The sequence below is a fragment of the Chelmon rostratus genome, chromosome 6 (genome assembly GCF_017976325.1).
Source record: "Chelmon rostratus isolate fCheRos1 chromosome 6, fCheRos1.pri, whole genome shotgun sequence".
Lineage (NCBI taxonomy): Eukaryota > Metazoa > Chordata > Actinopteri > Chaetodontiformes > Chaetodontidae > Chelmon > Chelmon rostratus.
In genome coordinates this window covers 8,576,798-8,592,842 of record NC_055663.1, presented here as the reverse complement: position 1 = coordinate 8,592,842, position 16,045 = coordinate 8,576,798, and the positions used below count along the sequence as shown (strand labels likewise).

At 40.0% G+C, this 16,045-nt stretch overlaps 1 long non-coding RNA gene across 2 annotated transcripts; it reads left to right on the top strand.

Annotated features, from left to right (window-relative positions):
• The first annotated feature begins 550 nt into the window (after positions 1 to 550).
• Positions 551 to 2,725, top strand: LOC121608193. 2 transcript variants are annotated; one of them, XR_006006903.1, is made up of 4 exons: positions 581 to 606; positions 882 to 1,040; positions 1,313 to 1,459; positions 1,799 to 2,725. It is a non-coding gene; the product is annotated as an uncharacterized LOC121608193 (long non-coding RNA). The 2 variants fall into 2 exon arrangements; XR_006006904.1 differs by lacking the exon at positions 882 to 1,040 and having other exon boundaries at positions 551 to 606.
• The last annotated feature ends 13,320 nt before the right edge of the window (positions 2,726 to 16,045 follow it).

Below are 16,045 nucleotides of genomic sequence, written 5' to 3'. Positions count from 1 at the left end.
TCAACACAAGTGATCCAGTCCAGACAAACAGTTTGTGTCCAGAGCTATGACAATCTCCCAAGAAACGTTCAGTTGCTCATGAAACAATACGTACGTAGCGTTCCTGTGGTAGTGACAATACGTAATAAAGTACTGTATATCTGCAGTATTTGAACTAAGCGAAAGCTCCCTGCGCTCTCCTTAGAAAATATTACACCAAACTCTCTTTCAGAAATACGACATGCTAACAATTCCTCACGTGTCGGCAAGACCACATAATTGTAGAAACACAATGTATAAGACGTGATCCAGAGGCGGGGCTTCCATGGTGGCACGGGGGGGCACCCGCCCCCTCTGCAGTCTGATTGGCCACCCCGTGTGCCCCCCCCAACGGCCACTGACTCATCATAATGTCAATCATTGCGTTGCGTAAAGTTACCGACGCTGCATGATAAGACGGAAGCAAAGCCGACACCTTGTTTGATTAGACTATGTTAAAAACTCATGAAGGCTTTTATTTTGGAAAAAGAAGGAAGGTGCTCCTGGGGTCTGCGCATGAACTTGTGTAACTTCACCAGTCACGGACTTTCTTTTTCGACGTGATGCTCAAAGGTACGCCTAGCTAAGGTAAGAACAGAGCACTACAGGTTCTTAAAAACAATGTTTTGCCAACTTCTGTTCCACTTGGGCCTAATTTGGTTGAACTTGCATGGGAAATTGTTCACTGCGTTTTACTTTAGTTAGCTCTCCACTGTTTCAGTAGCGTTAGCATCCTTCGTGTGTTGACCGTTGTGCTACATGAATTAATAGTCAACAACAGAGTATCATGTTGCCACTGTGATGTGACGGTACAAATAACATGTTGCTTTTCGTTGTGTTTGTGGACACGTTTTTCAATGTAGACTATAGTATGAAACGGAGGCAGGGAGATATCTCCAGCTTCTTCACTAAGAAGAAAATTAGGGAGAGTGACCAGGAGGAGTGTGAGAATCAGGGTGAATGCAGCCAAGCTAACATTGACCAAAGTTCCCCTGGCCTGAACAGCGCTCATGGACTTCCAGGTGAAAATGCAGGAATTAGGGAAATGCTATAAAATGTGTAATGTGTGGTGCTCTCTGCACAATTACAGTTATTTAGTGAATTAAGGAACTTAAATAGACTGCCTCCTTTTAATCATGGTACTAAACCAGCATGCACTTAAAATTGTGTAGTTGTTAAACAGTTCATATATTCATGCTATATATTATTTAAAAATAAAATGTACACTTTATAATGTATGTTCAATTAAAAAAATAGTTAATTAAGTGCTGACTTTGTCAATCAATACTTTCAGATGCACAAAGGGAGAGGACTGACAATGGTGATGAGTCTGACCATGCTGAGTCAGATGACAGCTGCAGCTACAGCAGTTGCAGCAGCTCCAGTAGCAACAGGAACCCCCCAGTTCATCCAACCTTTGCTACGCCAAAAGGTCCCCAAGGTAGAATATTTATTAAAAATTATATTAACCAATCACCAGCAACATCTGAATTACTCTTTTGTATTAATTTTCTGCTGAAATGCAGTTGTCCCTTTATATATTATAACGGGCTTGACAATCAAAATGTTACTTTCAAGTTGTTGTTGCTTAATGATCCAACTCAACTTTTATAAAGTTTGATAAAATCCTCATTTAAAAAATCCAGAATCTTTGCATATATTTTTCAAACATTTGCCATAGGAACAATAACAAAAGCATATTTCTGTCTTTAATTGTCAGTGTTGATCATGAGTATTAATTTCCACAGACTTATTTTGGATTTATTTTTAATATTTTCAGACATTTCTCAAACCAGAGCTGCAGGTCCTGCACAACCTGTCCTGAAGACCTTCCCTTGCACCCAGCACGGACATGTTAGGACCAGAGCGTTCAGGGCCTCATGTTTGTAAGGTTGTTCAGCAGCAAACACGGCAATCGCAAAATACAGTTATTTTGAAGTGTCAGCACCTTCAAATGAGTGATACATTGAGTGGTACTTACTCCATGCTGACGAATGACTTTGTTACCAAGTTGTGTAAATTCACAAGCTCCATATCTTGGAGCCATTGTTTTTGTTGAAAAAAATATTTGCGGCTCCACTCAGAATTAATCTGTCATATCTAGTGATACCAATTGTGATCAGCTCTGAGATTTCCTGCATAAACATCAATGAATGGTGGTCGATGCTGTGATGGAATTTTCTGTCACTTGACTACACCTAGTGGGGGCCTCAGGGTCATGGTCTGGCAAAGGGGTCTTCTTCAGGCCTATAGGACCCATCCAGGACAGTGTGTCAGACAAATCCATGCTAGAATGCTCTGCAGCTGATGTAATCCTGTGTATAAAAATCTATCAGCACCTTGCACAGTAGCTGCTACAGAGTCACTGAATTGCTCTTTCTCACTTATGAGAAGCAGCATTTCAATCTTCTTTTCAAACTGTGCAGTTATCTCACTCAGTCTCTTGTAGTGTCAGATCTGAGGGTTACAAGACAAGATTGTGCCACTCCACTCTGTCCACTCTGTGCTCACTCTGTGCTCAGGGGCATGGGGGAGACAGGCACATGAAGAGGATCTCTGTACATGTTGTCTACTGGAGTCAAACTTACTCTTAACTCTGTATACTTAAGAAATCACATCTCTGTTTATTTAGTGAAATCTCTGTTTATTTAGTGAAATCTCTGTTTACTTAGTGAGTCTTATGTCTGTTTAGTTCGTACTATCTCTGTTTTGCTTGGCCTATGTTCTGTTATATAAATCTTTTTAAAAAATGTCCTAAGAGTTGGCTAGACACCAATAAAAACACTAGAATAGAGATAACTTGCTAAACTTAGTACAAAGCAGTAGGGATGCACGATAATTATCGGGCCGATAAATATCGGGCCGATAACAGGAAATTATGACGTCATTCCCATAAGTCCGATATCATCACAAATAGCCCCGATAACAGATATGTGCTTGTCAGCACGGCAGTGCCTCACTCCCACTATGAGACCCGAATGGGCCTCAGCAGCAGCTTAGCCGTCCGGCAGCTAGCCACCACCGGGCCCAGGGGCTACTAGCGTCCACCAGGCCCAGGGGCTACTAACCTCCACCAGGACCAGGGGCTACTAGCCTCCACCAGGCCCACAAGCAGCTAGCCACCACCAGGCCCAGGGGCTACCGGCCTCCACCAGGCCCTCCAGCAGCTAGCCACCACCAGGCCCAGGGGCTACTGGCCTCCACCAGGCCCACCAGCAGCTAGCCCCCACCAGGCTCAGGGGATACTGGCCTCTACCAGGATCACCAGCAGCTAGCCATCAGGCCAGCCCAGGAGCAGCTACCAGGAGGAGTCCCCATCAGGCCAGCCCAGGAGGACCCACCTGCAGGCTGCAGCTAGCTACCAGGCCAGGGCAGGTACTTTGCTTAACTATTTGGCTATTTTTTATCTTTACTCAGAGCTAAAAATGCCACCTAAATCAAGAGCAGAAGGAAAATCTGATGAAGACCATATTTCATTCACACAAGTATCAGAACTACTACAGCAGCAGAAGGACATGTTCACAGCTTTACTCCAACAACAACAAGAACATTTTAAAGACTTTGTTAAAATAATAATGGACTCCACGAACACCAGGATGGAAACACTAACACGAGAACTACAAGACATAAAAACGAGCCTTCAATTTACTCAAAAAGAGGTGGATGATATCAAAACAAACAACGCTAATCAAGCTGATCGCTGCAATTCCATGCAGACAGATTTGTTCAAAGTGTGTGACAGTTTATTAGTTGTCACTGACAAGATGGAGTATTTAGAGGGACAGTCCAGACGAAACAACTTGGTCTTTGATGAGATAATGGAGTCACCAGGGGAAACCTGGTCTGAGACAGAGGAAAAGGTGAAGAAGGTTCTTGCTGAAAAGCTACAGATAAAGAAGGACATGGAGGTGGAGAGAGCCCATCGCACAGGGAAACCCGGAGGTGACAGACCCAGGCCCATAGTAGTGAAGTTTTTAAGGTATAAGGACAGATCAACAATTCTACAACACACCAAGAACCTGAAGGGAACGAAAATCTACATAAATGAGGACTACACAGATGCTGTGAGGAGGAAGAGGAAAGAACTGATGCCAGATCTGAGAGCTGCGAGAGAGAGGGGGGACATTGCCTATTTACGACACGACAAGCTGATCGTTCGTCCTCGCAGCAGTACTCCTAAATAGCCAAGAGCTACAAGCCTAGCAGGTATGGGTAATCTCACACACCTTTAATGACAACAAATACTACCCAAACCCATTCTGGAAATAATAATGTAACAATGGATTACTGAACATGAGGATCTAGAGCTAAACTTGTTTCAGTATACTGAGCATCATCCACAGGACATAGAAAATGACATTGATCCAGAAAACAACTTTTTCCAGAACATCAACTGCTACTATTACACTGAAGAACAGTTCAACAACACTATAAAATCGGGGAACAAAATATCAATAATCCACTATAACAGCAGGAGCCTGTATGCCAGTTTTGAAAACATAAAATACATCTTAAGCCAGATCAAACAGCCTTTCAGCATCATTGCTGTATCAGAAACCTGGATGAACAGTGAACGGGTTATTGACCTTGAACTGGATGGATATGAATTGGTCTATGTAAACAGAAAAAACAAGAATGGTGGTGGTGTTGTTTTGTTTGTGGACAGGAAATTTAATTTCAAGGTCGATGAAAAGCTGTCAGTTGTAGTGGATAATCTTCTTGAATGTGTGACTATAGAAATTGTATTGGAGAGAAAGAAAAATATCATCGTGAGCTGTATATACAGAACACCAGGTTCAAACATAGACTTGTTTAGGGACTGGATGGAGGAAAATTTCTCAAGAGTAAATCAGAAAGTAATGTTCATCTGTGGTGACTTTAACATCGACTTAATAAACCAAAATAAACACAAAAAGACAGAAGAATTTATCAATACTCTATACAGCTTAAGCCTATATCCTAAAATCACCAGACCCAGTCGCATTACCTCCCATAGTGCCTCACTCATTGATAATATCTTCACTAATCAAATAGGCAATGACACAGTGAGTGGACTGTTAGTTTGTGATATCAGTGACCACTTGCCTGTTTTTACAACTTACAGCAATAGCCACATAAACAACCAACAGGATAAAAAACTACAATATAGAAGGGTTAAGACAGAAGACTTAGGGAATTCAAAACGCTTGTAAAAAGAAAAACACATTATATCGAGAATTTTTAAAACATCGAACAACAGAAGCTGAAAACAAATATAAAAATAAGTTAACTAACATAATGAGAATACGTAAAAAGGAATATTATAATGAAATATTAGAAAATAATAAAAACAATATTAAAGGTATTTGGAGTATTTTGAATAGTATAATAAGAAATGGCTCTAGACAGACTAATTACCCTGAATATTTTATTGATAATGATTTAAATATTGATAATATGGAGGAGGTGGTTAATAAGCTCAATCATTTCTTGGTAAGTGTTGGACCAAAATTGGCAGAACAAATCCCGGATCCACAAATGACTGGAAGCATCAATGAGGAGGTCATAGAAAGGAATTCTTCTTCTTTTTTCCTCAGAGGAATAGAAGAAAAAGAAATTATAGAAATTGTTAATAAATGTAAAAACAAGTTGTCATCTGACTGTCACGATATAGATATGAAAACAGTAAAAAGGGTTATTGCTGGAATTTCCAAACCACTCTCTCATATCTTCAATTTATCATTTCAAACTGGGCATTTCCTCATAAAATGAAACTAGCAAAAGTAACACTGCTTTACAAAACCGGGGATCGTCACCACTTTACAAACTACAGGCCTGTTTCTCTTCTTCCGCAATTCTCAAAAATACTAGAAAAACTTTTTAACAACAGACTGGACAGTTTTATAGAAAAACACAACTTACTCAGCAACAGTCAATATGGATTCAGTTCAAACCACTCAACATCGCTTGCTTTAACAGAACTCATAGAAACTATCACAGATTCCATAGATAAAAAGCAATATGCAGCAGGAGTATTCGTTGACCTAAAAAAGGCATTTGACACAGTTGACCACAGTAGACTGATAAATAAATTGGAGCAATATGGTGTTAGGGGGGTTCCCTTGAACTGGGTGAAAAGCTATTTGAGAAACAGGCAGCAATATGTAAAGATGGGAGACTGTTCGTCAGAATGTCTAGATATTGTATGTGGTGTCCCCCAGGGGTCAGTGTTGGGACCGAAACTCTTTGTACTATGTATTAATGACATCTGTAATGTGTCTAGTTTAGCTAATTGTATTTTATTTGCAGATGACACAAATATTTTTTGTTCTGGTGAGAGTTTGCAGCAACTTTTGGATGTCATCACTTCAGTGTTAAAGGAAATCAAAAAATGGTTTTATAAGAATAAACTTTCACTAAATCTGAACAAAACAAAAATCATGTTATTTGGAAATTGTAAAATACACGATCAAATACAGGTACAAATAGATGGTGTAAACATTGAAAGAGTACATGAAAATAAATTCCTGGGAGTGATAATAGATGACAAAATTTGTTGGAAACCTCACATCAAACATATTAAATCTTAACTGTCTTGCAGCATTTCAGTTCTGGTTAAAGCAAAGCATGTCCTAGATCATAAATCACTCTATATGCTGTACAATTCACTAATTCTTCCTTATTTACAGTACTGTACAGAGAAGAGCAATGAGAATTATTCACAGGGTTGATTATGGGGCACACACCAATGACTTATTCTGGAAGTCTAAAACTTTAAAACTGTTTGATTTGGTGGAACATAAAACAGCCCAAGTTTTATATAAAGCAAGGAACTATCTGCTACCAAGAAATATTCAGAGAATGTTTCATGAAAGAGAGCAAGGTTATGATTTAAGAGGGAAATCAAATCTAAAGGTTGGCAGAGCTCGCACAACAAAGAAAAGTTTCTATATCACCATTTGTGGAGTAAAACTGTGGAATAATTTGAGCACTGAAATCAAAAACAGTTTGAGTATAATTCTGTTAAAAAAAACCATAAAGAAATGATTCTCCAGAGGTACATTGAATAATTTACACAAGGTGTTTGCTTGCTATTTGGAAATGATACATAGTGTTATGAAAATTAATCATTATATTAATTATTATTATTATTAAATTATTAGTAATGAAATTAATTAGAACATATTAATAGTTAGGTTATAGGGGTAGGATTAGATAAGTTTATGCTTCTTCCTACTCCCTTTCGCTCATGTAAACTATGTTGCTTATGAGATGTGACTGTTTTCTGGATTATTTTTTGTTTTGTTTTTTGTTTTTTTTTAATGTGCACTTATTTCCTTATGATTATTATTATTTATATAGGTATTATGTATATATTGCTATGTATGTATGCATGTATACATGTATGCTTTTATTTTTATTTTTATTGTTGTTTACGTGATCGAAATAAAGTTACAAAGTTATATACTAAAAAAAAAAATGGCCTGCAGTGAATGCTGCGTTCAAGTGACGTTGGCATAATCAGAAAAACTCCTCAATGGGAAAAATCAAGAATACCCCCTCATGCCAGAAAACAACTCGTTAACTCGGTCATAATTTTGCTAGTTGCTGACTTGAATTAATATTCGCAGTATCTTGTCACACAAAAAATAGAAACATGAATTTAAATAGGCCGAAAGAACGACTGGCAAACGAGGGAACGGGGGAATGTACGTTACACCTTGAATGCAGCATGCGGCACAGCGTGCTTATGAAAACAGAGTTCAGACTTCTTCATAGTTTCCGAAGGAGACAGTTCGCTCGTTATTCGTAACAAATGTTCCAAGCGAGTTCCACTAGGAGCGAGAAATGGCACAAGCTTTAATACCTGATCAGTCACCTGAAACGTAACCACCGCTTTGACGGAGTTTGGAAAGCGTATGAGGACGCCCGGCCTACTAAAGACGCTAACGTTAGCAAGCCAGCCGCAAAGAAGCCACCGGGACTTAAGCGTCGGCGAGGCTTTCGAAAAGTCCAAGAAATTAGCCAAAGATGTCACACGGGCTAAGGTTATTGACGATTTAAACATGGACGTGATGGTCCTTCTTCAGTTTGTTTACATAGATAAGTCTAAGTAAGGGGTCATGTATCTTCCTTCAGGATCACATAGAAGCCCGACGCGACGCTTCTCCGTAGGAAACTGCTCACTATACATTATCCCGCTTAGAACACGGCTTACTATTAAAGCATTCAAAACATATTTTATTGATTTAAAATGAGTCTACTCTCGTCTGTCACTGCTCTCACTGCGCAGCGGCTCTGAAAGTAAACACGTACGTTGCGTAGCAACCGCCTCTCACTGTGCGCAGACTGGCAGGCAGGATAACTTATTTCTTTACAGCTATTCAGCGAAATCATGTCAAATGTGGAGACGTGACGGGATATCCCAGACCTGAGAGAGACGTAGCTGGAGACAGAGTTTGGTTTACCACTATTTTTTCGAAATGATGGCTGTTTAAAAAATTAACAAGCAAATCTTTCTTCTGTGATTTCAAGTGAAAGCTTGGAATGTACCAAGTCTAGCACCTAGCATGCCAACAGGCTAATCGTGAACATCACAACTTTTATAAACTGCATCAAATTGGTGCATTATCAGAAATATGCATGTATTCAGCCTCTGCAGGTTGCACTCAAGCCCAACCAGGTGGTATTGCTTTCCATCAACACAAGTGATCCAGTCCAGACAAACAGTTTGTGTCCAGAGCTATGACAATCTCCCAAGAAACGTTCAGTTGCTCATGAAACAATACGTACGCAGCGTTCCTGTGGTAGTGACAATACGTAATAAAGTACTGTATATCTGCAGTATTTGAACTAAGCGAAAGCTCCCTGCGCTCTCCTTAGAAAATATTACACCAAACTCTCTTTCAGAAATACGACATGCTAACAATTCCTCACGTGTCGGCAAGACCACATAATTGTAGAAACACAATGTATAAGACGTGACGTCATGTGAAAATTCAATTCGGCGTCAATATAATCCATACCCATGAACTGGAACCAAAACTTCCCCTTTGGTCTTTGTTAAGATTAGTTTAACATTAAAAGACGCACAGTGATGGTCAGAAACAGATCTTTCTAATGTTGAAATATTGTCTGTGTTTAACCCGGTTCTTATTACCAAGTTCAGAATGTCACCATGCTGACGAATGACTTTGTTACCAAGTTGTGTAAATTCACAAGCTCCATATCTTGGAGCCATTGTTTTTGTTGAAAAAAATATTTGCGGCTCCACTCAGAATTAATCTGTCATATCTAGTGATACCAATTGTGATCAGCTCTGAGATTTCCTGCATAAACATCAATGAATGGTGGTCGATGCTGTGATGGAATTTTCTGTCACTTGACTACACCTAGTGGGGGCCTCAGGGTCATGGTCTGGCAAAGGGGTCTTCTTCAGGCCTATAGGACCCATCCAGGACAGTGTGTCAGACAAATCCATGCTAGAATGCTCTGCAGCTGATGTAATCCTGTGTATAAAAATCTATCAGCACCTTGCACAGTAGCTGCTACAGAGTCACTGAATTGCTCTTTCTCACTTATGAGAAGCAGCATTTCAATCTTCTTTTCAAACTGTGCAGTTATCTCACTCAGTCTCTTGTAGTGTCAGATCTGAGGGTTACAAGACAAGATTGTGCCACTCCACTCTGTCCACTCTGTGCTCACTCTGTGCTCAGGGGCATGGGGGAGACAGGCACATGAAGAGGATCTCTGTACATGTTGTCTACTGGAGTCAAACTTACTCTTAACTCTGTATACTTAAGAAATCACATCTCTGTTTATTTAGTGAAATCTCTGTTTACTTAGTGAGTCTTATGTCTGTTTAGTTCGTACTATCTCTGTTTTGCTTGGCCTATGTTCTGTTATATAAATCTTTTTAAAAAATGTCCTAAGAGTTGGCTAGACACCAATAAAAACACTAGAATAGAGATAACTTGCTAAACTTAGTACAAAAAAGCAGTAATCTGGAAAGTTCCTAAGATCCCAGTTGATACTGATGCCAGAGGGATCTCAGTGAAAATCCCCAAAGGCTACAGTGGAAAATTCCCAGTCGAAATTAGGTAAGAGATTATTCATTATGCATTAGAGGGGAAGACCCCCCTCTATGAAAACACCAATAAAATCGGTGTAAAGATGTAACTTGATAAAAAGGATGTGGCCAAACTGTGTGGCCAAGCCCCCTGACAATAGTATAAAAGGTGATGCGCAGAACAGAATTTGGGCATTGTTTGGCAGGACTTGCCTGGGCTTTTTGATCTGTGAAGAGAATAAAGCTCCCTGGACTCAACTCTTCTGGACTCCGACTCTTTTTCCAGACTCTGTGCATTTTTTGAAGAAAAGCTGATTTCTCCTAAGACTTAGAATTTTTAAAGATTATAAGTGATATTATTAAAAGTTAAGAATTAGGCAAGAATTATAATTTGACCCTGATCCAGTCAGTATCTGGTCCTTGGCGAGGCAGTAGGAGGTCCCCCTCACTCTCACGCTCTGTACAGCTCACAGATTTTACCATGTCGTCTCTGTCCTGATCTCAGGTTTCCAGTCACAGACACAGCAATAATGCTTGAGGCTTTTTTACATGTCAGGTTGGTAAGATTAGCCTCAAAATAAGTTTTCGAGTGCTGCATCTTCTCTGCCCATTGCCAATAACTTTCAGTTAAGCAGGCTCTATAGTAACACTATCAACTATTCCTTGGTAGTTATTAGGGGTGGGCAATATGACCTAAAATTTATATTATGTTTTTTTGTTTTGTTTTTTTCTGTGGTGATGCTATTATATCACGGTATCACAAAAATAAAGTTACTTTGGAATAGATAATAAAATGGTACAATCATATGCAGGTGAGTCATGAAAAATATTTGACAGGAAAAGATTATTTTGATTGCAAGTATTCAAGAATGAATGAGCACATATTTTCATTGCTTTAATGTTTTTTATTTTTATTTTGTTTGTTTAATCAGTCAAAAAAAAAAGTTATTATTATTGGAAGAAACCTTGGGAAGGATCACACAAGAGGAGCCCCCTTCCAGGGCGAGGCAGCCTGATTGTGTTGATGTTCAAGGCTGCCCACAGACTGCTGCTTTCTTGTTTTTGTTGAGGTCAATTTGGTACATTACAGGGGAAGTTCCTCTTAGCACATTTCAAGAAAAATTTAGTTTTGGTCACTATCTGATTAACAAGAACTAATAATCAATAACTGCATGTGCATCTAAGTGATTTCAGCTCGTCTTGTGTTTATGTGTTCATTATTATTGTGTAAACGATAATTGAATAGTTTTTTTTTTAAATAATGTGGTAGGATCATGGCTGCTCTCTTTATCTGAAGGCAACATATTTTTTATGCTCTTCGTTATTCTATATACCTAATGTATTGACTTTTTTTGATCCTCCTATGTCTATCGTATTGTTATCGCACCTTATCTGATTTGTTCAAATGCCAAGAGACTATCACCCTCACGGCCATGACCTTGAAAGACCAACAGGGGTCAGTGTTCATCAGCCTGCACCAAGGCGCCGATCGTTTGTTGCTCGGTTAATCCACAGGACAGAACATCAGTCATCCCGGAGCACTTTGCTACCGAGGCCGTGGACCCAACTGTCACGTTTAACATCACGTGACTGCAACAGCTTATTTAGTTTGATCACAATCTGGTTCAGCTGTGAAGATTTTTGAGCGATGTGCTGCAGACTGCATCTTGAGAGACGTGGCGGGGATAGGCGGGAGGACAGTATCTCTTGATTTGTCTCTGGGCTTGCAGTCAGTCGTTTTGGTTATGTGTTGTAGGTCTGATCTCTCTTCAGACTTACCCATGGTCATTTTGGAGCGTGCCCGGGTGTGAACTGATTTAACATCAGGCACCGGCTTGGGCTTAGTGGAGATGGGTGGGAGGCGGACGATACTTGGTTTAAGCGTTTGTATGTTGGTGTGGCCCTGCTTTTCTTTTGACTGCTTGTGCAACAAATTGGTGGTTGGTGTCACCTGAGTGGCACCTGTTTTCTCTTCAGCCACCTGCTTGTCTCTATTCTTCAGGGCCTCCCTCAAATCTGGGTAACGGATTTTCTCTTTCAGGTAGAGCTTTTTCGTGTCTGTTTTCAGGTCAGTCAGTTTCTCAAGCTGCCCAGCTTGTTGTTGGGACATGTTAAGCTGTCCCTTTGTTGACATGTTTTGTGTTTTTAGCTCTCTGATTTCCTCCTTGTACTTCGGGGTCGACGTTAATGAATTCTCATGAGTCAGCAGATGTGACAGCTGATCACAATCTGGTTCAGCTGTGAAGATTTTTGAGCGATGTGCTGCAGACTGCATCTTGAGAGACGTGGCGGGGATAGGCGGGAGGACAGTATCTCTTGATTTGTCTCTGGGCTTGCAGTCAGTCGTTTTGGTTATGTGTTGTAGGTCTGATCTCTCTTCAGACTTACCCATGGTCATTTTGGAGCGTGCCCGGGTGTGAACTGATTTAACATCAGGCACCGGCTTGGGCTTAGTGGAGATGGGTGGGAGGCGGACGAAACTTGGTTTAAGCGTTTGTATGTTGGTGTGGCCCTGCTTTTCTTTTGACTGCTTGCGCAAAAAATCGGTGGTTGGTGTCACCTGAGTGGCACCTGTTTTCTCTTCAGCCACCTGCTTGTCTCTATTCTTCAGGGCCTCCCTCAAATCTGGGTAACAGATTCTCTCTTTCAGGTAGAGCTTTTTCGTGTCTGTTTTCAGGTCAGTCAGTTTCTCAAGCTGCCCACCTTGTTGTTGGGACATGTTAAGCTGTCCCATTGTTGACATGTCTTGTGTTTTTAGCTCTCTGATTTCCTCCTTATACTTCGGGGTCGACGTTAATGAATTCTCACGAGTCAGCAGATGTGACAGCCTTTGCTTCAGCTCCTCACACTGTTTCTCTTTTTCATCTATTATGAGATCCTTCTCCTCCACCTTCTTGCGCATGACGGTCTGTTGTTGGATCTTGGTGACCAGCTTCTCTTTTAGCTTCAGATTCTGTGTGTACGTCCTGATTGCATCACTGGGCTTGTCCAAGGGCACATTGACACAGACTTTTGGTGGAGGGAGGGAATCCAGCTCTTTTTTAGCCCGTTGCAGTTGTTCCTCAAGGTCATGACGCCTTCTCTTTTCTATGAGAATGGCTTTATCTTTTTCTGCAAGTTGCCTGTTGAGGTTTTTTATAGTGTAAACATTGTTTTCCAGCTTGGTGCTCACATTGTGAAGTTCCTGCACCTCCAGCTCAAGCGAATGTATTTCCATCATTAGCTCCTCCTCCCGCCTGCTGTGGGCCAATTCCAGGTCCCTTTGTGTCGTTTTCTGGTCAAGCAATTTTTGTTTGTAGGTTGACAACAACTTAGTCCGGGAGTCTCTTTCATTGGTCAACTGCTTCAGTTGCTTTTCCCGTTGAAAGAAATCCTTCTCCTTTTTAATCCAGCTTTTAGAAAGCTCTTTTTCTTTCTCTATCTTGACATGCAGTTGCTGTATCTCTTTCTTCATGGCCATATTCTCATATTCTTTGGCTATGTAATTATTAATTTTCCTGCCAAGGTCAACATTTTGCAACTTCATTGACTCCAGCTGTTCCATTACAGATTTTACCACATATCCAATCCTGTGTTCATTCTCACAAGGGACTGAAACTGTGGTTGCTGAGAAAGGATCCATGTCTGATTCCATGTTATTTGTGTCCATCACAATCGCATTGAAAAAAAATGTATTAGAGACTGTTTGGTTGTTTAGGTCTGTTTAAATCTGTGTACTCTAACGTTTTTGAATATATGTATATACAGAGAGAGATACATGTATAGATATAGACAATCTTTTGCCTTTATTACATCATCACATTGTGCTTTGATGTTTTAGTGCTGAGTCATGTGACAGGGAATTCCCCTGTTAAGCCCCGCCCCCTTTTTTTCTTTTTTCCCTCCTTTTTTTGTGCCACTGGTGGCAGAGGTCTGTGTGATCTAAGCAGTCTGTGACCCACCTGGTATGCTTAGTGCTGTTTAAAAAATTAACAAGCAAATCTTTCTTCTGTGATTTCAAGTGAAAGCTTGGAATGTACCAAGTCTAGCACCTAGCATGCCAACAGGCTAATCGTGATTAACATCACAACTTTTATAAACTGCATCAAATTGGTGCATTATCAGAAATATGCATGTATTCAGCCTCTGCAGGTTGCACTTAAGCCCAACCAGGTGGTATTACCTGTCGTATGTCATCTCCGTCCTGATCTCAGGTTTCCAGTCACAGACACAGCAAAAATGCTTGAGGCTTTTTTACATGTCAGGTTGATAAGATAAGTGTTCGAGTGCTGCATCTTCTTTGCCCATTGCCAATAACTCTCAGTTAAGCAGGCTCTATACTATTAACTATTCCTTGGTAGTTATTAGGGGTGGGCAATATGACCTAAAATTTATATTATGTTTTTTGTTTTGTTTTGTTTTGTTTTATGGTAATGATATTATATCACGGTATCACAAAAATAAAGTTACATTGGGATAGATAATAAAATGGTACAATCATATGCAGGTGAGTCATGAAAAATATTTGACAGGAAAAGATGATTTTGATTGCAAGTATTCAAGAATGAATGAGCACATATTTTCATTGCTTTAATGTTTTTTCTTTTTTCTTTTATTTTGTTTGTTTAATCAGTTTTCTCTGGTGCGCCGTTGCCATCGAACTGGGAGGAATCAAGCACGTCCGTGGCAAAGTCGAGCGTGTCACTTGCCTGTCAATCAAAAAAGAAAAGGGGTGGGCTAAGGTTACGCAACAACCAATGAAAAAAAGCATTGTTGTCTCGTAATTCTGCTACAGCGGAAACCGCGGTAACTGATCGGATGAGCTCTACATGGGAACAGAGCATGGAGCAGAGTAAGTCATATCTTTTTTTAATATTACAACAAATTCATACTGTTGCCCAGATGATTAGCATCGACATGCGTGTGGTACGATGCGTGTGTTTTTAAAGCAGCATGTGAAAACCAGCAAGATTGAACATTTTATAATTTGTCAGCTGTTGTGAAAGACCCCTTTGAGAAAGATTAATTCGGTTTTCAGCTACGTTTTGTTGCTTCGTGCTGAGTTAGTATGCCTGCTGATAAAAAAAGAGTCTTAAGCACATCTACTGTCTTGCAGTAGTTTTTCATATTGCATATTGCTTCATTCCTTTGTATCAGTGTATCATATTGTATTGCATGGTGTTGGAGCAAATCATGTTGAATCGAACTGCATCGTGATCAGGGGGTGTATCGTATCACAACGATCGTTGCTGCTTAAGTATCCTTAATGATGATCAGATTAAAGTGTATTGCATAGTCAGTTTCTACTGGTCACTTTTGCAGCTCAGGGCTGAGTGTGAGGTTGAAGATGCCCTCTACCTTGTAGACAGGCAAGGGTTTTCACATGAGTATATATTTATAAGTTTAATGGTCATGATCACAAACAAATCTGTCTCTCACTGCATTCTAATCAGTCTTGTACACATTGTGCTCTTTTTAAGATATCAGGAATTCCTCCCTTTTCATGACCCCAAGGAACAGGACCAAATAAGTGAAGCGTTTATGGAGTACCAACTGATGGACATTGCCATGCCCCAGGACCCAATATCCTTTGATGTTGAGGAGTTTTGTGGAAGAATGTCCTCAAAAAAGAACAAAGTAAGAAATGTTTTGCACACACAACATACTCATTATTAAGATAAAAGGAAAACATTTAAGTAATAGAGGTTCCTTTTTCAAAGGTGACTGGCTTGAACCAATTTGGGAGGCTATCAAAGATCGCAACCCTGGTTTCAGTGCTTCCTCATTCAAATGCTGATGCCGAGAAGGTATTTTCAATGTTCAGACTTGAGCCAAACTGTTTCAAGTGGGAGCCAACAACACAAATGATGAAGAAAAGGCAACGGAAGCTGGATGCAGTGGTCCTGTGGAAAAGTTTCCAAAAAAGCTTTTGGAAAACATTTTTATTTAAGATGATTCTAAACACATTTTCCTCTGGTTAATCCAAACATTTTGTACTGT